We start from the raw sequence: 18,737 nt of genomic DNA on the forward strand, positions 1-18,737 counted from the left end.
CTTTCATTTGATGGTCACAAAAGTTCAGGACAATTAAAAGCCAAAAGCTACCTTAACATAATATTAAGGCTGAAAACATAAAGGCCGAATCATAGAGGGAACAAGCAGAAATACTCTCATTCCAATCATAACTCACTGCTGTGGAATGCACAGTGTGGAATATCTCAGGCTTGCCAGGCATTGGCCCACAGGCTCTGGCCTGGAGGGCGGGGTGTGCAGAGCAGCTCATGCTCCTGGATGATGGACCTTCACTTCCTGTCTGCGTGGATTTTAATCTGCATCCCTAATGTCATATGGAAAGCTTTAAAAAAATTTTTATTTATCTATTTAAGAGAGAGAAAGAGAGAGAGAGAGAGAGAGAGAGAGAGAGCACCGAGCATGACAGGGGTGGGAGGAGGGGAGAGGGAGAGGGAGAAGCAGACTCCCCGCTGAGCAGAGAGCCTGATATGGGGCTTGATCCCAGGACCCTGAGACCATGACCTGAGCCAAAGGCAGATGCTTAACCTACTGAGCCACACAGGCACCCTGAGAGTCTTTCTTTCTTTCTTTCTTTCTTTCTTTCTTTCTTTCTTTCTTTCTTTCTTTCTTTCTTTCTTTCTTTTCTTTTTTCTTTCTTTCCTTTTCCTTTCTTCCTTCCTTCCTTCCTTCCTTCCTTCCTTCCTTCCTTCCTTCCTTTTCTTTCTTTTCTTCTTAAATAGTTTTGATAAATAATTTTTGGTGAATGTGGAGGATATATGAGTCTTTAAATAGCACCCTCTTCTTTTGATACAGATGACATTTTCTCAGTGTCATCAAATGCAGCTTAAGTGCCTTCATGCAAATAGATTGCTATTCCTAAGCCCCTGTTAGAAAAAAATGTAAGAAAATACTGAAGCTGGGGATTGATACTACTGTGCACACATACACACACACACGCACACACACACACACACACCCTTCACTGAGCCCTCCTCCTTACTCCCCCCTCCTCCCCCCACCACCACCTCTGCTCCATCCTTGACTGGAGACCTCAGAGCTTTATGGAAGACCCTCTGGAAAGCACATGGGACATGTGGGAGTGGAGGGATGGTGGGCAAGGCCGTGGAGCTCAGTCCTTGTCTCTGAGCTCTCCACGGGTGGCCCTGGGGCTGGGCTTCTGGCAGGCTCTGCACCAGCTTTTAGGCTTTATCTTGCATAAGCAGCCCAGAACACTTTTTTTTTTTTTAAACTCAGACCAACCCTCAGAGGGTTGAAAAAGCAAGAAGGGTCTTGAAGAAGTAGGACATCATGTGGAAACACTTTGATAGAGCCAAGAGTCTGAAAGGGTGGCCCTGCCTCTGCTGTTAAGAAGGGAGGAGGGCGTCCGAGGGATGGGAGTTGGCTTAGAGCTGCCAGAGAGAAGGGAGACGTCCTCATGGGGTCCTCATAGGGGAGGCAGTTCTGCTCCTCAGTGGAGAGCCGGCAGGGCTCCAGTTCTTGACTTCTGTCTGGTTTTATTTGTTTATGCTCCTGTAGCTTTCATAGGAGCTGAATTCTCGGCTGAAAGTCAGACGGAGAGCCGTGAGTGTTAGGGGAAGCTCATGGGCTGTGGTATGGGAAGTCAGCTCAAATTCTCACTGGTGACTTAGTCTGCATCTTTGGGATGGTCATTCAATTGCTTTGGGCCTCAGTTTCTTCATCTCTAAAATGGTGGAAAAAACTGGACAAATATTCAAGAAAGTGATGGTACGTGTTGCCTCCATGAAAGGACATTGAGGTCAGAGCTGGGGGAATGCCTTTTCTCTTGTTCCTATGGTACTATTCTGAAGGTTTGATCACATGAACATACCTTCTGAGGGAAACGAATAACTTGTAGTGAATACCTGCCTCCTAGGGTCCTTAGGTCAAAACAGACAATGTGGGCAGCCTGGGTGGCTCGGCGGTTTAAGCGCCTGCCTTCAGCCCAGGGCATGGAACTGGGGTCCCGGGATCGAGTCCCATGTCAGGCTCCTGCATGGAGCCTGCTTCTCCCTCTGCCTGTGTCTCTGCCTCCCTCTCTCTCTCTCTCTGTGTGTATGTCTATCATGAATAAATAAATAAAATCTTAAAACAAAACAAAAACAGACAGTGTATGTGAACGTGCTCCTAAGGTGTTAGGAACTGTAAAAACATTTAGAGTCACGACCGATATCATTCCAGGCAGATGTAGGGACATAGCAAGAAATGCCACGCTTCAATTTTGGCAGGTAGTGAAAGTGGCCTGAAATTCCTGGTAAATTTGCTCCCACGCTGCGGGGGGGGGGGGGTCTTCCTGCCTCCACCCCACAAGGGATGGGTGGACCCCACCCCACTCCCACCAGGGTGGCTCTCTCACCTGGCTGTGCATGGGCACTGAGCAGCCTGGATCCCCCTTTTGCCCAAATGACCCCCAGTTTTCAAGGGCTAGCCAAGCATGTCCACCCTGCTGAGCAAGTTCTCACAAGCACATTCCATCCTTTGCCGGGAGGCCTTGGGGCCCCAGCAGCTTGGTGGGAGCAGAGAGAGTGTACCTGCACTTGGGACTGTCCTGGGAATGACCGCAGGTGGGGGTGGGGGAGGTTTATCTGGAATGTGTGTGTCTCCCTTCCGTTGTTTACTGGGTCACCATAATAAAAGCAATACCACCGGCTTTGTTGTTCTTTGTATCTGAAGAAGCCGATGGAAGGGCAAATATCTCCATCAATATAATATGCCATTCGAGTGACTTTTCCTGAAGTTATGCATGGATTTCATTCAAAGAAATGTTAGTTAAGTAACTACTACGTGATCGACTTGGTGCTGGGGGGGGAGCAGAGAAGTGTACGGAGGTTCCTACCCTGGCAGAGGTCATGGAACACAGACCACTGGTATGTCCAGGTGACATTTACCAGGTGACAGGTAAGTCCCTGCCCCCCCAACCGCTGGCCCCTCCCTTGCCAGTTGGGAAGGTAATAATCACACCGACTATATCACCCTGCAGCCTCGCTGTGAAAGTCAAACCATAATATGCATAGGAGTTCCTTATAAACGGAACATGCTCTTCCAAGTATCATTTTCAAAAATAATAAAGGCAGTTAGAGGCTCAAGTAAATATCAGAGAATGCCAAAGTGCACACACTATTAGGAGGGAGAGAGATCAATGCTGGCTTGGGTCTGAAGGGAGGTGGGAGGCTGTGCTGACTCCTGCGCATGGACTTCATCACGTGGCGGGGCAGGGTGGTGGACAGTTGGGTGGTAAAGGGAAGTTGAGGTGAGCTGGCGAGGTGGGGGAAGCAAGAGTGCAGGTGAGAGAACAGCACATACAGAGTTTGGGGCTGGGGTGCAGTGAAGAAGGCCCCCCTCACCCTGAAGGAAGAGCAGGGAACGAGGTGGCACAGGCAGGGTCGGTGAGCCTGCACCCATTACACTGAACACAGATAGGTTTGGTGTAATGGGTGCCAGGGAGGCCCTGAAAATTGGCGAATGGAGGAGACATAGCAGTGTCAGGGGTTTCAGAGGCCACACGCTCTTAACCTGATCCCTCATTCAAAGTATGACTTTGGGGGGTGAGTCAGCCCGCCACCCCTGGGCCCACGGGCAGTCTGCCCTAAACAGCCAGGCTCAGTAATCACAAACGCTACAATTAAAAAAAAAAAAAAGTTTTACTAAGAGCATACTTTCCTTCTTCTACAAAATCTGATTATGAACTGAAATGAAATATCACCAAACCCATCAGAAAGAAACTACTATTTATCTTGTGATGCCTTGGGGATGTGGGCGGGCGGGGGGGAGGGGTGGATAAAATCCTAATGTGATCACTTTTCGAGTCTCAGAACTGATGCCCAAATGGGCTTGCTTGTATTTATGATAAGGGGAAGTCCAATCAAAGACCCTGCACTTATAACTCATTGTCATTTGTTAAGGGCTCCTGCAAACATTTCTTTACTCAATCTACAGTAATGTGAGGAGAGGAGGGATTTCTTGCCCTATTTCACAGATGAATGAACTAAAGAGCAGAAATGTGTTCAAAATTTGTTGAAAATTGCCAAAATGGTTAGCAGTCAAGGGTACACAGGGTTTTAGTCTTCTGGTTTCCTAGTGTGGTATTGTCTTCACTACACAAACTCCTACAAAGTCACAGATGACAGCAACTTGTCGCTTCTGACATTTATTCCCTCAGACTCCCTGAGAGCTATGGTCCCTCTCTTGCCTTGGTGCCTCAAAAGCTTCTCTTTCTGGAACCCTCAGCTCTCCCCCATCCCACTCCAGCCACTACCACTGAATCTCCTGGGTTTTATTCCTCTAAGTCTTGGTGAAATATGGTTCCCCCTGGGAAACCTTCCATGACTTCATTTAGGTGGCAGCCTCTGCCCTGCACCTCACTGTCCTCCTACTGCTACCATAGTCCATACCTGCTTTAGGCTAATTGTTTACTTTATCATTCTTCCTTTCTAGACAGAATCTATTTCCATTGCGGCATCTGGGACATGTTTGCTCTTGGAAAATATTTGCTGAATTAATGAATGGACATTTTTATAGACGAGAAAACAGTCTCGCTGAAGTTAAACACCCAAGGTCCCAAAGGTGATCAGGGATGATGTGGTAATTCTTCTTCCCCCAAATACCAGTATGTGCACCTCTCTGCCATGCTGGTTTCTGGGTCCTCACATGGCATTGTGGTCAGATGGAAGAAGATACTCTGAAGAAAATCCACCAATTGGGTTTTCAATATTCTAGGTCTAGAGAACTCTTTCAGCCTGATCTCCATATGTGCTTCCATGACAGATGCTCCTGGGCATTCTGGAGTGTCAGCAGACTCTGCAGGCCTCTTTTGGTGACTGGCTATTTCTCAATCTCCAGTTAGGCCATTAGTGCCAAGAAACAGAGATGACAGCAGGGAGAGCTTTCTTCCAAAGATCGTTGGGCCCAAATGGAGATTGCACTTGACCTCTCAGGGTGCCATATTGGATGTTACGACCCACCACCATGTTCTTGAGAAGCCCTGGTCAGATGTCTTCCTGGCACATTTTTGGTGTTTATGAATTGGTATCATTTCATTTGGCAATTTCTGGTTGCCGAGCCGAGTGGGTAGAGTATGTGTGCGTAACACTCACTCTGTACATCACTGTTATTACTGCAAAGAATTCTTCCTGTTTCTTCCTTGAGGGAGCCACTCCTTTTGCTAGCTTCTTTCTCCCTTCCTCGAGCCTGTAGTGTTGACAGGATTGAGGCTGCAGGGGCCAAGAACTGCTGTCTCCACTCTTCAGTACAGCAGCACACAATTCAATTCAATGCACTATGCACGTATGTTGAAGAGCTCTGTGCATGAGGACCTTCTCTGTTTTCTAAGGCTTTCCCAGATCATGCTGCCTCCTAAGAAGCAGAAACCTGCTAACTACCTGGCTAAGGAATCCCAAGCTGCACTAAAGATGTAGACCATGAATTCAAGGAATCTATTGTTGGGGAAATGGAGAAGCATAAGAGAAGAACCACGAAGCAGGACTAGTTAAGTGTCCAAAGCAGAAAAGCAAACGAGTGGTGTTGAAAGCAGCAAGGAGGAAGCTGTTCATTCCATGAGAGATGAAGGCAAGGCTTAAGGGACAGTGTGATTGGGGTTGGCATCTGCAGGGAGAGCAGGGTGATTCAAAACAGTGAGGATGGGAATAAAGGGATTCCAGGTGCTCAGAGAAAGGACAGCTGGCTCAGAGAAAGAATCCAATCAAGGTGGCCCAGATCTGGAGCCTTCCAGCCTCCCACTGTTACCACAGTGACACTCAAATAGGCCACCCTCCCCAGCAATTCTCCCTGCCTGGGGCTCTAACCCTGCCATTCCAGTGAGCTGTTGGACCCAAGGCAAGGGTTCCTCAGGGCTGGGGCCTTTCTCTCCAGTCCCACACCTCCTGGCCTATTATGACTTAAAAGCGCAAGGGCAGGGCTGGGGGTGGTTGATGATGTGCTGGGCCCAGGGACGTTCACAGGATGTTTTCCATGGTTGACCCTGAGGGCAGGTTATCGTGTAAGAAAACTTGAGGAGGCTGGTGAATTTCTGCCTCCTCTTCCTACTCTAGACACACTTTATTCCTTTCTATATTCTTAAATTTGGCACTAATCCCGGTTTCAAATCTGGGGTCACAAGGGTAACAAAAGCTAGTTCCAGTTGGCACAAATTCAAAGGGATCTCTCTCTCTCTTTGTCCCTCTTTCTCTCTCTCTCCAGACACACACACACACACACACTCAGTAGTTAGTCTACCCATGTAGCACTACTTCTAAATGTTTAGCACAAGGTCTGTGGAAACCAAATGAGATTTTTGCCCAACAGGGGCAAACCTATGTCAGAGCCTGCAAACTAGAAGCCCTTGAGGTCGATGTGACCAGTGACCAGTGACCAGAGACCAGATTTTGTTTGATCTGTGGCTTCCTAGTTTCACAGCACATCTTCCCTATACCCCCACACCACCTGTTGTGTTACTTTCTTAGGGAGGCCCGCCAGGATTGAAGGCTGCCCTTCCTCCATTCACTCACTAGCTGCCTGACCTCAGAAAGTTCTGTTTCCTCAACAGTAAAATGAGGGAAAGAATAGACCTGGTGTCATAGGACCGCTGTGGACATCAGAGGAGTTAAATAACCTGGATAATGTGGCAAAATGGTGCATGGCACAAAGTAGATGTTCAATAAATGTTAGCTTTGTCCACCAGGCCCCAGGGCTTTTGAGCTTATGATCCCTGCAATAATTCAATGGTGAGGAGCTCAAGGGTGCTGAGGAACACAGAGGTGACACGCTTAGCGTGAAAAGGCACCTCTTGTTATTTCTGGCAGAGCCAATGAGGAATGTTCTGGCCTCATAGCAAAGGCTGACCTGTGTGCAGCCCCTAGTGGATAGGAGTGAGAGAAAGGGGGATTTGGTGGCGTGGGGGCTTTCTTGGGAATCATGGCTTATATAGATATCATCATAGTTGAAAATTTCTCCCCCCGCCCCTCCTGCCTCACCTCCCTGACAAGTGAAAGATTATCGAGTACTTCAGGCACACATGCTGTGCCATGTCTACTTTCTCACTTGACTGCAAGCTATTTGAGAGTTTTCCCTCTAGGAATCCCCCCTGCTTAGTGTTGGCACATAGTAGATGCTCAGTGTTTGTTGAATCATTAGCAAACTGACTGGTTATGATTTTGGAGGATGGAAGAGAACAGGAATTAAGACAGTCTATGCAAAGGCTGTGCATTATCTCCTCTGCGCCAGGGCACCCATGTTCATCACTGGCTCCCCAAGCTCTCCCGTCTATATGAGTTTTGCATAGGCCTCTGCAGGGCCAGGTCACAGGGTGGTATAACAGTGAGTAAGGGACAGGCAGGGCTAGGTAGGGAGAGATAGCTAGGGGGCCACCGGATCAGGCTCAGACATTCCAAACTTGCAGAGGTGATAGGAAGCCAGAGATAAGGAAACAGATCAGCCAGTCCCAGGTGTCAAGGTGGGGTCTTGTTGTAACATCTACTTGTGACCAACAAAAAAATTCCTGGACCCTAGGAATTCCCTAGAAAAGGAATGAGCCATTAAAGGTGTTACCACTAATCCTTACTCAATGGTGTTATCAGTAGAGATATTAAAAGGGTTTATTGTTTCCTGGTTAGCTTTCAATAAAAGACCAACTCTAAAAGCCCCCAGTGGCAATCTAGTCTGGACCCCCCTCACTCCTGAGAGCTTTCTCTGTATCCTCACTTAATAAAACTCAATCACTTTATTCGCCCTCCTATGTCTGCAAGATCCTTTCTTGGACTCCATGAGACAAGAACCTTGCTCTCTCACTTCAACAGGTTGGGCTGCAGGGGGTTGAGGGGTCCAGGGCTGGGGCCAGTGCAAACAAGAACATTTTGCAATGGGTGTGCTTTCACAGTTGGGGCAGCACCCAAAGCGGCAGTTTAGGGCTTAGGCAAGTGAGTCAGAGCCTGGAGAGCCAGCCGACCAGGGATGAAGTGGGTATCGGGGATGCTGAGAGTGGCACAGTCCCTGAGCCTGGGTGATGGGTGAAGAGATGGTGACCCCTGCAAGCAGAGATCCCAGGACAGAGCCTAATCTCAAGGAAGAGGCTGTTTCTCATAGCTCTGTGTGAGAGGGGCAAGATCTGCTCCCAGATCCTCACAGGCTCCCAGGTGGAAGGTGGGATATGTACCTGCTATTTGTGTTTGTTTTTTAAATTCACCATGGCTTCTAGTATAGTGTTAAACACACAGGAAGGTTTTAAGAAATATGTGTGGAAATGCAGCCGAAGTCACATTGGGGCAGTTTCTGCCTTCTAAAGGCCTCTGGGCCTCCTAAGAATTTTTACAATTCACCTTTTGCAAAGAGGAGCTGAAGGCCACTGACTGAAGCTAAGTGATGGCAGCCAGATCTTACTGGTAACCCCTGGTACCAAGGAGCAAGAATTACCAATTGGAGAGTATAGACCTTCTCATGAAGCTACTGCTTCTTGTACCTGCTGGCTGGGGTGAAATGCCTCAGACACAGCACAGCTAGTAGCTAGGAGTCGTTGAAGCAACAATACAATCTCGAGATGAATGGAGAAATTTGGTTTCAGAAAGTGGCTTATCAGTTCATTTCATTTCTTCTTTAGCATCTCATGCAACCCTAGAGCCTCTTCACCTGGCATGCCAAGATCTCCCCACAATGCCCTCTGCATGACTTGCTGCCTCTCTCCCCAGGCTTCTCCCTCCTTTTCTCCTGTTTTCTCATGTACATGGAGCCTGTATGAATACAGAGAGAACCACATAAACCCTTCTAGGCCTTTCCTCATCTTTTTCCCCTGATGCCTGGGCAATAGTTGAATTGAGAAAGCCTATGAGTTGAAGTGTAGGCTTGAGGTCTTGGGGCCATGTCACAGAGGGACAGGGGCTTGGAAGATCCCCCTGCAGAAGCACACATGTCTATTGCCCTGTGTTTAATGAGCAGCTACCATGTACCAGGCACTGCACATTGGGGATCCAATCACAGAGTGGTGGGGGCGAGTCAAATCTTACCAAGGGTCACAAAAGTTTATACATAAAATAATAGTTTGATTTTATCTCCCCAGGGAAGTCTTTTGCCTGAAACTGAGCTAAGTAGTCTTCCTCTAGTCCTGGGATCCCTTTTGTGACACCTCTCATAGCATCTATTCTGCTATATTATAACAGCCTCTTTATCCATCTGCCAAAATAGACTGTGAGCTCCTGACTCATTATTGGCAGTGGCTGCAGACTTTCTTTGCAGGAGAGGCTAATGGATAATACTCTGGAGCGAGGGGAAGAGAACTTAGCTCTTGGGAGAGACCTCAGTTTTTTCATCTGTAAAACAGGCATAACAGTTACGCTGGCCTGACCACTAAATGAGAAGAAGTAGGTGAAGTGCTTGATGCAATGCCCGGCACCATACAGACCACGCTCCAGAAATGGTGCTGTTATCTGTTGCTTCCTCCTCAGTTACACCAGGAAGAGTTTATAGTTTATCCAAATATTTTCTTTCTCAAGCATCCAAATAACTTCATCTCTAGGATAATGGGGAGCGGGATTTGATATTCCTCGTTGAAGCAAAAGATCAAAGGCAACAAATAAGAGACTAGGGATGGGAAAGAATGCTTACTTAATATGCATATTAGCATCAAGAAAGGATGTTGATAAAAATGTGGGAGAAAGGAAAAGCAGTTTGAGGTTCCTCAAAATGTTGAACATAAAATAACCATATAATTCAGCAATTTGCTCCTAGGTAGGTACCCCAAATAACTGAAAACAGGTATTCAAACAAGTCCTTGTACATGCTTATTCACGATAGCCAAAAGACAGAAACAACCCGAATGTTTCTCAACAGATGAACAGATAAACAAACTATGATGTATACACACAATGGAATATTATTCAGCCATGAAAAGCACCAACACACACTACAATGTGGATGAACCTGGAAAACATTATGTTAAGTGAAAGAAGCTGGATACAAAAGGCCACATACTGTAGGATTTCATTTCTAAGATACCTAGAATGGATAAACATATAGAGACAGGGTGCAGATTTGTGGTTGCGAGGGGCTGGGAAGAGGGAGAAATAGGGAGTAACTGTTTAATGGGCATGAGGGTTTATTTCAGAATGATGAAAATGTTTTGAAACTAAATAGAGGTAATGGTTGCACAATATTACAAGTGTACTAAGTGCCACTGGATTATTCACTTTAACATGGCTAAATCTGGGGTGTCTAGGTGGCTCAGTAGATTAGGTGTCTGGCTCTTCATTTCAGCTCAGGTAATGATCTCAGGGTCTTGAGATCAGTGCTCAGCGTAGAGCCTGCTTAAGACTCTCCCTCTCCCTCTGCCCATCCATCCTTTGCATGCTCTCTCTCTCTCTCTCTCTCTCAAAAAAAAAAAAATTAAGTTTATGTAATCTGAATTTCACCTTCAAAAAAATGTGGGAAGAGATAATGCAAAATTTCTTGAAAACTAATAGTGTAAATGAGAAAAATGGTATGGTTCCTATTAGTGATTATTTAAAAAGTATAAAATGATTATTGAATTGATTATTCTTTTACCATGTATTTATTAATTCATTATAACACCAAATGTTGAATGACCACACATTTCAATGGTTTTAAGTGTTTGTTATTGAAGGAATAATATTTTTAAAACCACCGAAAACTTATACCTGGAAAATGACAGTCAGGAACATCAGATCTCCTTCCCCATGTGGCACATGCTCTGTGACTGTGTCCCTTTCCCTTATCCCAGACGGGGGGGGGTGGGGGGAGATGCGGTGTCTCTGTCTGGAAGTGAGATATTCTTTCCACAGCCTGCTGTGAAAGTCTGTACCATCCATCCATTGAAAACACAGTAAAAAATCAGCTTTTCGGGGCATCTGGGTGGCTCAGTCGTTGAGCGTCTGCCTTTGGCTCAGGTTGTGATCCCAGGGTCATGGGATTGAGTCCCATATCAGGTTCCCAGAGGGGAGCCTGCTTCTCCCTCTGCCTATGTCTCTGCCTCTCTCTGTGTCTCTCATGAATAAATAAAGAAAATCTTTTTAAAAAATCAGCTTTTCCTCAGAGGGGCCGATAATATCCTCGTGCAAATCTGCCAAGAGCATGGTAGTTGGACATCACCAAGTATCCGAAGGCACTCGGCACATCATTGTCTTTTTTCTGAACCGGAGAAGGTGTGGTGCCCAATATCCTGCAGGGCAGGAACTGAGTTTCTAATTTGGAAAGCAGGAGAGCTCTGAGCAGGTCATGTCTGGATGGTATGGTGTGCAAATGTGCTCCCCTCTCCCAGAGGAAGTTTCATTATGGCATCGTGTGGGTCACCCATGTAATGAGCCTGGAGGTTTTAATCTAGACCACTGCTCTGCTGTGCTAGCAATTGCTTCTCAGCAGATTGTGAGCCTGGGGTGGGAGGGAAAGTTTCAGGTCAGGAGTGGAAGGCAGAGAAAAAGGGGAGAGTGCACACCTCAGTCATTTACAAGAAACGGGCTTGACAGATGGGATAAGTGTGCAGGGCTGGCCGTGAAAGTGGTGCATTCCCTTCCAGCGTTGCTACTTTTCAGTCACATGACATTGAACAAACAACTGTGATGTGCTCAGAAAGCAACCTGGAGGGTGGTGGTGGTGGTGGGGTGGCAATGGGCAGCATGGCCGTCAAACTGCATGCCTCAAATTCTTAGCACTGCTCTTCAATAAATGGCTATTGAGGGCCTAGCACGCACACTAAAGATTTGAGGGAACCAACAAAGCTTGGATAAACATTTGTTCTCTCCCAGTCCCAAATCATCAGGAAGGTCACTTTGCCCTATGCTAGTTCCTGGGTGATTGTAGGTCACTGTGCATGGGTGGCCTGATGGAGCCCTGGGGCTAGGGCCAGGGCTTTTACAGCAGAGGGGCTTCTGAAAGCCCATAATCTGTCCCACCCATAGAGCTGCAGAAGATTCTGGGATTAGAAACCATGACCAGAAGGACAGAGACTCAGGATCTCACTTGGGTTGGGGAGAGAAAAGCAAGCTCCTGACTTGCATTGAAGCATTCCCTCCCTCTGCTTATGGGGCCATGGTCCCATGTCATGTGGGTTAAGACACAGTAGGTCCACTGGGTGCCATTCTGTGCCCATAACACTATAGCTAATGGAACTTCACAATTTCCACTGCTTCTTTCACTGAACTTCACCCTCAGCCTCTGCACCCATCTCTAAATGTCTGTACCTTCTCAGGACAATTTTTTCCCTCTCTTCTGCCAATTTTATTTTATGACTTCCTTGGAAAACTAAAGAAGTTGCTGATGGGCTTTCCTTAAGCCTATCCAGCTTGAAAGCTGGAGTGTATTTGAGGAGAATAAAAGCCAACTGAAAAACATCCTAAGGGGAAGAAATTGTTGACAGTTAAAGAGCAAAGGCAAGTCTGCAATGGCTTACAAACACAATCTTCAATTTTGACCAAAAAATACAGCAAATGATTAGGTTTTCTTTCATTTCTTAGCAGTAAACTTCATAGAGCCGCTCACTTACGACCGTGGGAGCAAGTCTCTTGCCAGGGGCTGGGATTTGGTTTGGACACAGCCATGGCCTCTTGGGAGTTGCCCTGAGAAAGAAATCTGGTGTTTGTGTGAGGTTCGTTTTGGAACCCAGCTCCTTGGAGGCCTGCTCACGTCCCCAGGTGGTGCTCTGCTCAGATGGCTCGGGCCAATGTGGGCAGAGAAGTCAGAAACCTGAGCCAGTCTGTGGCCCTGGGGATTGCCCTTCAAAGAATTGGCTGTTGATTTTCCTCTTGCTGCATGGAGAGGGGAAAAGTCTACCTGTCACTGTTTTCTCTCTCTGATAATGCCTGTGATGAGTCTCATGAGCGCCCCCTATTCACCTGCAGCCTTTCTCATGGAATGGCAAAGTGTGAATCAGGATTTGATGTTTAATGCTGACTTGTCCCCTGGTCTTGAAACCACCTTCATGACAAGTTTCATAAAACACTAAAGGGTTTTGGTTAATTACAGCATACAGTGCTGTCATCTCCCTTTTTGAGGAGTTATTTAGGAATTTTTATTTTTTGAAGAGTTTATTTGAGAGAGAGAGAGAGAGACAGAGAGACAGAGAGAGACAGAGAAGAGCCAGTGGAAGAGGGAAGAAGAGGAAGGGAGACGGAGGAGGAGGGAGGGAGAGGGAGAGGGAAAGGGAGAGAATCTCAAGCAGACTCTGTACTGAGCACAGAACTTGACCTGGGGCTCAATCTCACAACCCTGAGATCATGACCTGAGCTGAAACCAAGAGTCAGATGCTAAACCAAATGAATCACCCAGATGTCCCGGTATTTGGGAACTTTTGGGAAGTTTAAGGACAGAAGGAGGAAACAGAAGGGATGAGTATGGTATGGAGGTTGCCTTGAAGAGGACACCTGTCTTCTCCTTCTCTGGGATATGTGCTCCTGGTTTTCTCTGGAGGCCACTCAGGAATGCACTCATTTTGCACCTTTGCCAGCATCTGAGTGCCTGTGTGTGTCCTCCTATAAGCAGCACAGAAGGTCCGGGTGATAGAAACTCTAAAGAATGTCCACTATTCCTGAATGGAGAGAGACAGAGCTTGGGTTCTGGTCCGTCCCTTACTCAGCTGTTGAGCCAGGGACACACTTTACCTCCCTGAACATTAGTTTGCTCATCTGTGAAGTGAGGGGTGGAGCTGGCTCATTTCTAAGTGTTTTTCCATTTGAAATCTTTGAGCCTGTGGTTATTTCCTTTCGCACATCAACAGCCAGCCCTTATCAGATGTCTGTTTAATCAAAAGTTTGGGTATCGGCATAAAATTTGAGCTCCACAGGGGTTACACTATGTCAGGCTTCCTTGGTTGGGACAGAAGAAGACTACAGATATACTTAAGCCATCAAATGATGCTCAGATTCAGGGCCAGTGCTGTTTTAACCAGCACCTTGGTGATGACTAGGTAAAAAAGCATCCTCTCTGAGTGGACTCCGGGCAACTGGAGTGGATCCATGGCCTGACAAGTGGAATACTGGCTGCTTTCAGCCACAAACTCCCAGAAGTCCTTGTGTTGTGCAAGACCTGCATACATATTAGGAGAGCATTCACTTCTTTGGGCTCTGACTACTGTAGGTAAAGAGTAAAAGGGGAAGTGGCCAGAATAGGTGCATACCATTGATATGACGGAAGGAGACTTTTATAATTGCTGCCTTAAAATATTTCATACAGTTAAAAAGCTACAAATCCATACCTAAGATACTTCCCAGATCCTACATGTACACAGTCTGAGTTGGTAGCTTCAAGAGGGAAGATTAATAGTAAGAATAAAACAGCTTATGTTTTTATAGAAACTTACAATTTATATAGCACATCAAATGTATTTTTTTTTTCAATTTGGTTCTAACTATTGCCCTGGTGAGTAATGATTATCTCCATTTGACATGTAAGGGAGATGAAGCTAAGAGATTCAAAGACTTGTCCAAGGGCAGCTAATAAGTGGTCAAGGCAAGAATTAAACCCATGTGTGTCTAGTTCCAGGTTCAAAGTTCTTTCCTTTCCACACTGGGCCACATAATTTCCTGATCTGGTCCATGGCAGCTAGACCTAAGGTACTCTTTTCTAAGGGTTTAGGATTAGTCTGAGAAACGCATCCTTCTTGTTTAACAGGTACAACGACTAGACTTGGGGTATGAGTTCTCAAAAGGTTTTGTCAGATCTAACAGTTGAACTAAAGTATTCATTTCTCATATGGTGAAATAATTCCTGGGGATTCACTTGTTTGGTTAAAGGCATCTGTACTACCTGTGTGCCATTAGCACAGGATTCTGTCCAATATTTTAAGTATCACCCTCAAGGCATCCTAGGAAGGCCTTGGAAGTCTAGAGAGAGTCACCAGGGAGTCCCCATATGGTATGAAAATAATATCTCTAGGCCAATCAGTATTGGCCGAATCCAAGATTCTTCGGTGTTATCACAGTCTCACTAATAGTCTTATTAACAGGTTCCCTTAGCCACCTTCAACGCTGCCTTCATGTATACCATTTGGGATAGTTAAATTGGAGCTGCCTCCATCTCTCTTTGAACTCCAGACCTGAACACACACTACCTACCATGTCTGTCCACCTGGGCATCTCCTGGCACATCTAATCTAAATATGTGTAAAGTGTTAATTGATGTCTTTACCCACAATTCACTTCAAAGCCCACTGCTCCTTTAGTTCATATGATTTCCATTCTGGACATCGCAGTGTATGCCCCCATCCCCAGCTCCACACCTTATAATCATCCGCTGTTCCACTCACTCACTCCTCCCTTACTGCAGTCACTTGGTCAGGAGATATCCTTTGTCTCTACTTCCTAAACACCACTAACATCCATTCCCTTTCCTTTATTCCCACTGTCATGATCTTGGTTGAGGCCCTTCTTATCTCTGCTTTCCACCTCTCCAAGCCAGCTTCCAATTGGCCATTAGTTCTCTCTCCAAACACAAATCTGACTACACTCTTTCTCTGCTTAAACACCAAGGATGACCTCCTTAGTCTAGGACTGCTCCCCCCCATTACTTGCAGTTCTCCCGCTGTGTCCTTGATTTTGCATATACTCTTTCCTCTGCCTGAAATACCCTTTCCCTGATCGTTTCCTAATCATTTCCAACACCTTGCTCATCCATCACTTCTGCAGTGTTGACTTCCAAATAATTCCTGGGAGAGTTGTTTATCACTTTCTCCTTTGGATCATTTCAGTGTCCCATAGCTACTGCAACTATAATGTGTATTATTTTTTAAAAAGATTTATTTCTTTATTTTAAAGGGAGGCAGGCAGAGAGGGTCCTAGAGCAGACTCTCCACTGAGCATGGAGCCCAGAGTGGGATTCTATCCCAGGACCCTGAGATCATGACCTGAGCCGAAATCAGGAGCCTGCCCCTAAACCGACTGAAGTACCCAGGTGCCCCAACTATAACGTGTATTATTCTGAACTATAGTTTGTTTCTGCATCTTGTGTTGTTCACCAGATTGTGGGTACACAAAAGCAGAAACTATCTCATTATCTTTGGATTCCAAGGACCTGGCATGCTGCCTGGCACACAGTAGGTACAGTAACTACTATATAAATTGATGAAGTCAGTAACTTAGCGGGTTGAGTGTTTATTATTCTCTTGAGTTTAGTATTCAGAGAAAAGGGCAGCAGTCATTCTCTCTTTATTCTACAGACTAAATATTGACAAAGTATGGAGATTGGAGAAACATTTGTTTTGTCCTGCATTTCTTTCCTAGATTGTATCTCGGGTGGGAATGGGGAGCCAGAATTTCAGAGGAAATGAAGGACTCAATCAGATTTCCCTGCACAGCTGCCTTGCTAGCCCAGCACTGGACAAAGCAAAGGGACATCAGAGGAGGAGGTTGATGGAAGACCCTTACTAAATTCTTTGGGTAGAACTTGATGGACGACACATCAATGGCACTTTTCAGACCTGTTCCTTATAACTCAAGGCTCTCCCATTATTCATCCGGACTTCAAAATGAGAGAGTTCCTTAAAGTTAGCTTCAGATTCTTACAAGCTTTAGCTGAGTGAATGAAATGCAACAGCTTTGAAGGAAGGCACTTCTCAAGTGTACTATCCTTCCCTTTCCTCATTCAACAGAATCCGTGGAGCAGTCCTGCAAGGTATCGAGCATGCTGGCTGCCAGCATTCTCTGTGAAATTAGGGCAGTGCTCCTCTGGGTTGGTTTCCCTTTCGGTTAGGCGGGACAAGTGTTCCTACTAGCTAACGTATATGGTTTAACTCGATTATTACACAATGTATTCTGGGAAGCTCTTAAAAATACTAGGGCCACAGGTCTTTTTGTGTCCTCAACCTTCATGGTTGAGCTGGGGGGCTGGGGGTGGGGCCATTTAGAGGCTCAAAGAAATTAGGAAGCAATCTGTGTCACAGCGAATCCCTCGGAGGCTCAGAGACTAGCAGACAGGTTCCCATTCCACCTCTGGCTCCCGGCCATATTTTCGTTTTGGCTGGCTTCTTAGCCCCGTTGAAAATTTGGCTTCACTTAGAGTAATTAAGAAACATCTAGGACTGAGATGCCTTTTTTCACAGCGGGTCTCAGGCCTTGACTCTTTCAGCAGAACGTCCCACTGTCCCAAAGCTCCTACCGGCAGCTTTGTCGACTGGGCTCCGAGAGCACCCCACCCCAGCTCCCCCACCCCCAACGCATGTGGGCTCAGCCCAGAAGCAGATGTCAGCCTGCTGAGAATCCTTGCACAGCAGGGAAACCCACCAGAACCAAAGTTGGGAAGGGCCAAGAGGCTATTTAGAAACGGTCCTTAAATCTCACTTCTCTCTGGGGCTGGTCAATCCTTCTAAAGAACGAAGTGAGCTGGAAGTTCCCTTCTGAACTAGAGGGCAACTTACACACACACACACACACACACACACACACACAGGCGCGCGCGCGGCTTAAGCGTGTAGGAGAACACGCACACAGCTTAACATGTATTAACACGCACCTTAAGATCTTGCTCACACGCGCACACGTCGCCTTGAGACTCACCTTTCCAGGCCAGCGGGAGGCTTCCTGCGGGCGCGGCGGCGCAGGGGGCTCCCGCGCGAGGCCAGGCGGACGGAGGCGGGTCCCGGGGGCGGGGGTGAGGTCAAGGTCTCCGCGCCGAGGCCCGCCCCCACCCCGCGCGCGGAGCCAGGTGCCGGCTGGAGGGCTCGGCGGGGGCTCACCCGGGGCTCGGCGGGGGCTCAGCGGGGGCTCAGCGGGGGCTCACCGGGGGCTCGGCGGGGGCTCACCGGGGGCTCAGCGGGCGCCGCGTACCTGCCGCTCGCCTGCAGGAGGGCACCCTCTGCGCTCTCGGCCCTCCCGCCGGCCGACGCCTCGCATTTTTGAGGTTTCACTCCAACTCCGTCCTGCCCCTGATGTCAGAGACACAACTTCCTGAATCAGACTCGCCCTCTCCGCCGCCGCCCGGCTCGGCCCCAGCTCCCCTCCCGGGCGCGCAGACCGCGGGCGCCCTTGGACTCGGCCGCCCGGCCTGACCCGCCCCCGCGGATGCCCAGTCGGGGACAGAACACGCCCCCCGCGGGACCCGGCGCTCCCCCCCCCCCACCGCGCCGGGCTGCCCCCCCGCCCCCCGCAATTCCACAGCCGCCCGAAGTTCCGGGGACCTGGCACAACTCGGAGGGAAGCTGGCTTAGGTGAAGACCGCCCAGGGTTGCCTAAGAGAGCAGCTTCTTGGAAGGCGGGTGGGAGGCAGCCGGGAGCGAGGCCTGGGGCACACGGGGGAAGGCTCCCGAGCCTTATCTGGACAACAAAACAGCCAGCCGCCCTGGCTCCCCGCTGGGTGCCTAGGGGGGTGCACGCAGCCTTTGTGCGGTTCCCTGAGGCTTGAAGGAAAACCCCTCCACCGCGGGGAGCTGTCAGAGCAGAGGTGGAGGGGGAAACTGCCTGCAGAAAGTTCTCCGAGGTTCTTCTCTGTCATCCCCACTTGCCCTCCACTCACTTTTTATTCTGATTTCTGTGGGTCCGGTTTCGGGCACCTGGAACTCTAGAAAAATGAAAGGGCCCTGTGCCAGTGTTGGGTGCAGGACTCCAGACAGGAAGCTTCTGATGACCCACGGCAGGGAGCTTGTTCAGTGTCTCCAAGGTGACTGGGGGCAGAGGAGGGGAGGGGAGTGTGATGCCAGGACTTAGCCCTGGAGGGGCCTCCTCAGAGTCATCTGGGCAATCCTTTCCGGCCTGGGATGCTGCCTTTTTGACCTCAACAGCCAGGTGCCCAGGGACCAGGTGCCAGGTGTCAGGTGCCGAGCCGGGGCTCACCCTCCTCTG

At 47.9% G+C, this 18,737-nt stretch overlaps 1 protein-coding gene across 4 annotated transcripts in view; it reads right to left on the reverse strand.

Annotated features, from left to right (window-relative positions):
• Window positions 1–18,434, reverse strand: part of KIAA0040 (KIAA0040 ortholog) — a 37,332-nt gene extending 18,898 nt beyond the window's left edge. The window contains exon 1 of one of the 4 annotated variants that reach the window (XM_077901773.1): window positions 18,412–18,434. The gene's annotated coding sequence lies outside the window, so the exon portion shown is untranslated. Of the gene's footprint in view, window positions 1–17,412; window positions 17,636–17,726; window positions 17,926–18,411 lie in introns of those variants that run through there. The other 3 variants (XM_077901772.1, XM_077901770.1, XM_077901771.1) reach the window with 3 other exon arrangements.
• Window positions 18,435–18,737: the final 303 nt, after the last annotated feature.

This window comes from Canis aureus, chromosome 6, assembly GCF_053574225.1.
Source record: "Canis aureus isolate CA01 chromosome 6, VMU_Caureus_v.1.0, whole genome shotgun sequence".
NCBI classification, from domain to species: Eukaryota; Metazoa; Chordata; class Mammalia; order Carnivora; family Canidae; genus Canis; species Canis aureus.